Below are 6,906 nucleotides of genomic sequence, written 5' to 3' on the forward strand. Positions count from 1 at the left end.
GATTATCCTTGACCTCTACTCCATCCTCAGTGTTTAGCAATTATTAGATGATAATTGTTAGGATTGTTCTTTCCTTTTTTGGAGATTGGCTCTGCAATTAATATTTTTTTCAGAAATGCTCTCGTAGTGTGACATTTCAAAAAGAAAAAGAAAAGGAGTACTTGTGGCACCTTAGAGACTAACCAATTTATTTGAGCATGAGCTTTCGTGAGCTACAGCTAAGTGAGCTGTAGCTCACGAAAGCTCATGCTCAAATAAATTGGTTAGTCTCTAAGGTGCCACAAGTACTCCTTTTCTTTTTGCGAATACAGACTAACACGGCTGTTACTCTGAAACATTTCAAAAATAGTTGTCAGAGGTTCAGGTATTTTAGAATGCTCATTGATTTCATCCTCATTTATTTATTAATAGGCTTACATTCTTGTGTTTCATTCTCCTTCATACATTGGGAAAATACTTCTTACCTCCTTTACCACCAAAGCAATAAAAAGGGCTTTTCTCCGTCACCAGAGCTTGGCTTTGTATAAATATTCATGCTGAATACAAGTAATTTAGAATGTTTTTTATCATTAAGGTCTTTGTAAATATGAGTATGGTATAGACAAAATTAGGTCAATAGTCTGTCTAGGTACTCTTATGGCTCCCATCCCCATAGTATCTGATCACTTCACAAAGATAGATGATTTTATCCTTACAAAGTCCCCACCGTCTAGGAAAATATTGTTATCCCCATGTTAGAGATGGGGAAACTGAGGCACAGAAAGACCAGGGTCACACAAGGATTCTCCAGAAGAACTACTAGTTGAACCCAGATTTCCTGTTTCTAGTCTTGTGCCTTAATCAAAAGGCCATCCTTCATCTCTGTGTCCTGTCTCAGCAGGGGTCTGTGGCTGATGAACCAGAGCAGCGGTTCTCAAACTGTGGGTTGAGACCCCATTTTAATGGGGTCACCAGGGCTGGCATTAGACTTGCTCTGGCCTGAGGCCAAAGCTCGAGCCTCACTGCCCGGGGCTGAAGCCCTTGGGCTTTGGCTTTGGTCCCCCAGTACAAGGTGGCGGAGCTCAGGGGGGCTCAGTCTTTGGTCCCCCCGCCCCACTCCCACAGGGTCATGTAGTAATTTTAGTTGTCAGAAGGGGGTCAGAGCGCAATGAAGTTTGAGAACCCCTGAACCAGAGGAAGGTGGAAATAAAATGCACAGTGCATTTAGCAAACTCTTCACAACTATACATAAGGGTGGATAGGGGTTGGGAATATTCCCATCCCTTCCCCACAAGTGATTTCACGCTGACCCAGGAGATTTAACCAACTGGAACAGTGTGATAGCTAATGTAATCTGTCTGTGTAGATAAATCCCCAGGTCACTTTTGGGAAGGTTTGCTACTTTCTTTCCATTACGGAGCATTTCTAACATCATTGGCTTCATTAGATGACTGACATCTCTGTGTGCAGCTGGTTCTGACAAACAAACGCCATATGTAACAATACTAAGTTTCCTATCTCAGACTTTTCACTAATTGCTCTTGAAGCAGGAGTTTCTGACTCCTTTCCAGGGTCTCCCTTATGCATGTTACCAGCTCACTCTTCAGCCTGTGCTATCATCTATGTATATAATTATCTTTCTAAATGTGCTTATTTATAGGAGACCCATTCAGTGATGACACCTCATACTGTTGCTTGTAGATTTGAATTAATCTTCAGACATGTTGTGAGTAGAGTACCTAGCAATTTGTAACAGGGACAGAAATAGCATAATTCCTGGTTAAAATATATGGATAAAACTCCCATTTAGACACTGATGCTTCTTTCCTTGCACAAAAATTATCTGGGTGTTTATATATGATGTGTCAGTGAACTGAAGGCTGATGAACAGCACTAAATTGATAGTCCTGACATCTTTAAATTCTTTACGTACACAGAACAGGTTAGTGTCTGTAGGCACCACCTTAGTCTGGAGACCTATTTAGCTGGTGAACTCTCTGCTAAGACTCGTAACAGGATCTCGTATGGTTAGCATCTAGACTGAGATCCACCACTAACAGTCTATATAGGGCACCAAACAGTCATTAGTCAGCTATCACTCTGTGGTTGATTTGAACTGACAAAATGGGATCTTTAGCAGATTTTCAGATATTGGCATCTCTTTTTTGTGCTTTCAGATTGTGGGAACAAATAATTTTGCAGCGTCAATTGTGCTCACTCCCAGTATAGATTACTCACATGTCTAAATCTTTGATATGCAAGCACAGTTAGGGCTTAGATGTCTAGGAGACCTGAAGATGATGGGGGACACACCCATCCCACACTGGCAGAAAGACTAATGAGCATTCCTGCTTGCCGGCAGTGCCAGGTAGGTGCACCTGCAGAACATGCTGCACCTGGAGAGGGGAAGCTTAAAATGGTGAAAAAGGGGGCTGGGGGAGTTTCCCCAAGAACAGGAAAGCAGCCAGGGATTGCTAGTGGACTCAAATAACAAAGGGGAGCTCAGCCCAAGGACAGCCTTTCCTTTCCCTTCCCCCACTTTTGGTTGGGGTAGAGTGACACTTCTGAGCTTGATAAGGGCAAGGGGTCCTGGAGGACTGCTTCCTGCCAGTGACCAGTGGTGGGACCTTGGGACTACAGACAAGTGAACTGTAGTTGGACTCTGACAAGACCCTGAGAGTGAATGGAATGCCTGCTGGGAACAGTGAGATTGCCCAGAAGTAGGGCCAGTCCTTAATTCTTGTCAGGGCTTAGCCCTGGGACCTCTAGGCTTGGCAGTTCATAGTCCTGACACCTTTGGGCTTGCTGGTTCAGTTATAAATGTAAACAAATAGCTTGAGTCCCAGTACCTAATTGCTTGATCCCTGGCAATTCTTTCATTACAAATTAAGCACTGAATAGTGCTCCCGTATGGGACACAGGGACAAGAGATCAATGAGACTACAGCCGAGCCCTGGCTGAGGGTCAGTCAGTTACACTGACTAGTCAGTGCCAATAATTGTAGTTCCAAAATTGTGGCTGCAGAATTGCAGGACAAAAGATAGAGGACTGGTGAAGGCTAGGCTAAAAATCAAATTCATAATGTTTACTCCGGCTTCCAAGATCCTCATCTGTTGATGTCTTATCTGAAGACTTGCATGGCTAGTAATAGATTACGTGGAACTTGATTTATTGACCTTGGAAAGATGCAGGCTAAGATGATTCTGCTGAAATTTCTAGTGAGTCTTGGTATTTCAAACATGATGGTGCTGTCACCAAAGAGTTAGTAGGAAGAGACTGAGAGAGAAGCCTTTGTTTACACGCTACTTTCTGGCAGTGAGATCAGGCACCTGCATGGGATCAAACTTAGATAGGAAGGGAAACTCAACAAAAAGCCACAAATCCTGAGGGTCTAGAGCAAAGAAAGCAAAACATTAACTGTTCCTCAGTTTCCACACTTCAAGTTCCTTTAATTTAAAGGAAGTATTTGAAATGATGACTGAAACCCAATATTAATACAGGCATAAAACAGAGAAGGGTTACCGTCTCTACTGGATTCTCATCATGTGGGAATTGCTGTGCTTAGTCAAACAGGACTCTCCTGTTTTCAGGATGAAATATGCTCCCACAAACTGAGCTGCTAGTTGGCCACAAGCAGTTGTTGTAGAATTAGGTGTTGCGTATGTGTCTCTGTTTTGCTGCAGCAGCAGCCTATCTGTCAGATAACAATCAGTAGGTGATGATCTAATGGTGATATTTGTTATTTTAATCTGAGGCTACTGTTAAGTATTAACATGAAGCCAGATGTGGGGTGCCATTTTATAAGAGGTGGGGAACCCTTCTCCCACCCTTATTCCCTTCCCAAGGCTAATCCAAGCAGGATATGGGATTCCTACTCTCCTTGTTTGCCGGGATGTTGGCAATGGGGTGGGATGCAAGAGGGGGTTTCTAATCTTAGGTAAAAGTGTGTGAAGTAAATGTTAAATGTACATGTTTTCCATCTGCTCTTCCAGGGGGTGTGGGCAGTGTGACTGGATGAAATCTTCAGTGCCTGAATTCTCCTATGCCATCATCACTTTTTTGGCAGCTGGAATGTAACTAGAGTGAGGAGACAAATGAGGCACCTCTTGACACTTGCAACACTTGAATACGTAAGCTTCTGGAGAGAGTGTGTGACCAAACAGGGCAATCCTATTCAGCATTGCTTGCAGAATGGGAGTAGGGGACAAACTGTGAGAACCCTGTTAGGTTCCTCTTTATTTAAAGCATCTCCTCTCTGTTATTTATTTTGGATCCTGTTTTGTTAATATGCGGAGTGCTCCAATTTTGCCCCTCTCTGATGTTCACGGGGCTGCCATTGTTTTCACACACTGGTGCCAATGCTACTGTTCTGTGCACTAATTCCAGGCACAAGGATTTCTAAATCTCTTAAAAAGAAAAGGAGGACTTGTGGCACCTTAGAGACTAACCAATTTATTTGAGCATAAGCTTTCATGAGCTACAGCTCACTTCATTGGATGCTTTCAGTGGAAAATACAGTGAGGAGATAAGGTGCCACAAGTACTCCTTTTCTTTTTGCGAATACAGACTGTGTATATAAATCTCCTCACTGTATTTTCCACTGAATGCACCCGATGAAGTGAGCTGTAGCTCATGAAAGCTTATGCTCAAATAAATTGGTTAGTCTCTAAGGTGCCAAAAGTACTCCTTTTCTTTTTGCGAATACAGACTAACACGGCTGCTACTCTGAAACCTAAATCTCTTAGCCCTGGTCTACACTAGGACTTTAGGTCGAATTTAGCAGCGTTAAATCGATGTAAACCCGTACCTGTCCACACGATGAAGCCATTTATTTCGACTTAAAGGGCTCTTAAAATCGATTTCCTTACTCCACCCCTGACAAGTGGATTAGCGCTTAAATCGGCCTTGCCGGGTCGAATTTGGGGTACTGTGGACACAATTCGACGGTATTGGCCTCCGGGAGCTATCCCAGAGTGCTCCATTTTGACCGCTCTGGACAGCACTCTCAACTCAGATGCACGATTGTTTGCCGTTGCTCTGACGCAGGGAGGGGTTACAGGGTTGACTTCACGGAGGGTTCCAATAAGAAATGGTGCACCTAAGTTATTGTTCTTATTGGAACAAGGAGGTTAGCCTGGCCTCTGATTGATACATGGCTAGATTTAGCTCGCTGCACCTTCTCTGTGAGTGACTGCAGTGTGACCTAGAGGAATGAGTCCCATAGACAGGGGAAGAGGCAAATGAGTACAAAACAAATCCGGTTTATTTCTTGTTTTGATCCACTCCATCTATCTTTTACATCTTTGGCTGGCAGCAGACAGTGCAGAAGGACATATTGCCTACCTGCTCACCATAAGATGGTTCAATAGGACTGACTGCCGGACTTAAGAGAATGACCTGGTCAAGTCACCAAAAATTTAGTCCCTGAGCCCATGTCTGCCCAGGCGCTCCCAGCCGACGTGGCCAGGAGCACCTCGGACATGACGAGAACGGCTACCAGTCGTACTGTACCGTCTGCTGCCAGAAGGCAATGGGTTGCTGCTACTGTGTAGCAATGCCATACCGCGTCTGCCAGCACCCAGGAGACATATGTTGACGGTTACGTGAGCGGGCTCCATGCTTGCGGTGGTATGGCGTCCGCACAGGTAACTCAGGAAAAAAGGCGCGAAACGATTGTCTGCCCTTGCTTTCACGGAGGGAGGGAGGGAAGGGGGGACTGACGATATGTACCCAGAACCACCCGCGACAATGTTTCAGCCCCATCAGGCATTGGGATCTCAACCCAGAATTCCAATGGGCACCGGAGACTGCGGGAACTGTGGGATAGCTACCCACAGTGCAACGCTCCGGAAGTCGACTCTAGCCTCGGTACTGTGGAAGCACTCCGCCGAGTTAATGCACTTAATGCACTTCTGTGGGGACACACACACTCAAATATATAAAACCGATTTCTAAAAAACCGACTTCTATAAATTCGACCTTATTCCGTAGTGTAGACATACCCTTAGTAACCAAACATGGAGTCTTCTGAAGAGTTTGAAAATGACTGGCCTTAGTTACCATTCATTTGTTTGGCTATCTCATGAGAAATCAGAATTCAGAGAAGGGAAGTGCTGAATATTTGTTTATCATCTGAGGCAGACAAAAAGCCTTTTCCACATAACTCTGGCGTCACAGGAGGAAGTAGTGTCTGCTGAAAATTAAAGGTGTATCAGCCTTATTTTCTTTTAAAAAAACACTGACTTGGTATGTCAGAATGTGAAAGTGCTGCCTACAGAATCACCAATAACACTTTTCTCCTGTACCTAGTTGTCCCTTAAGAGTTTCCCATCAAGTATGCATAGCCCAGCCCTGCTAAGCTTTGGAGAGTCAACAGAATCACAGCACAAGGCCATACAACTCCAGGTCCACCACTGTTTCTCTAGATGAAATAATTATGGATAGAGAGCAGGATGCAACCTAAGCCAAGGAATCCCCCATCGGGTAGCTAGACTCACTCACGGTTATTACCAGCAGTGCATCTCAAGCCAGGTCCTTTGTGGTCCATAAAGGGAACCTTGCACCCAGATGAGCTAGGCTGAACTTAGTCCACATACTTCAATGTAAGTATTACTATTGAGTTTAGGCAGTCTAAATGCATGAGTAACATGAGCAAGATTTGTCCTCTTGTTACTTTGTTTTCCCTCCTAAAGTTTTAATAACTTTCGAACACTGAATAGTTATGGTATGTGCAACAGCTGCCCTACCGTAGTAACAAGACTCATTTGTTGTCTAGAAGACATGTTGATACCTTTTCGAATACTGATCATTTTAATTGAGTCAGTTAAGCAGGCAACTCCTTTGAGGAAAAGTGTTTATCTTCTGAATATGCTCACAGAATGTGAGGTTAATTATCATTCAGGGGTGTATCTGTTTACCAAGGAAAAA

This window comes from Chelonia mydas, chromosome 6, assembly GCF_015237465.2.
Source record: "Chelonia mydas isolate rCheMyd1 chromosome 6, rCheMyd1.pri.v2, whole genome shotgun sequence".
NCBI lineage: Eukaryota > Metazoa > Chordata > Testudines > Cheloniidae > Chelonia > Chelonia mydas.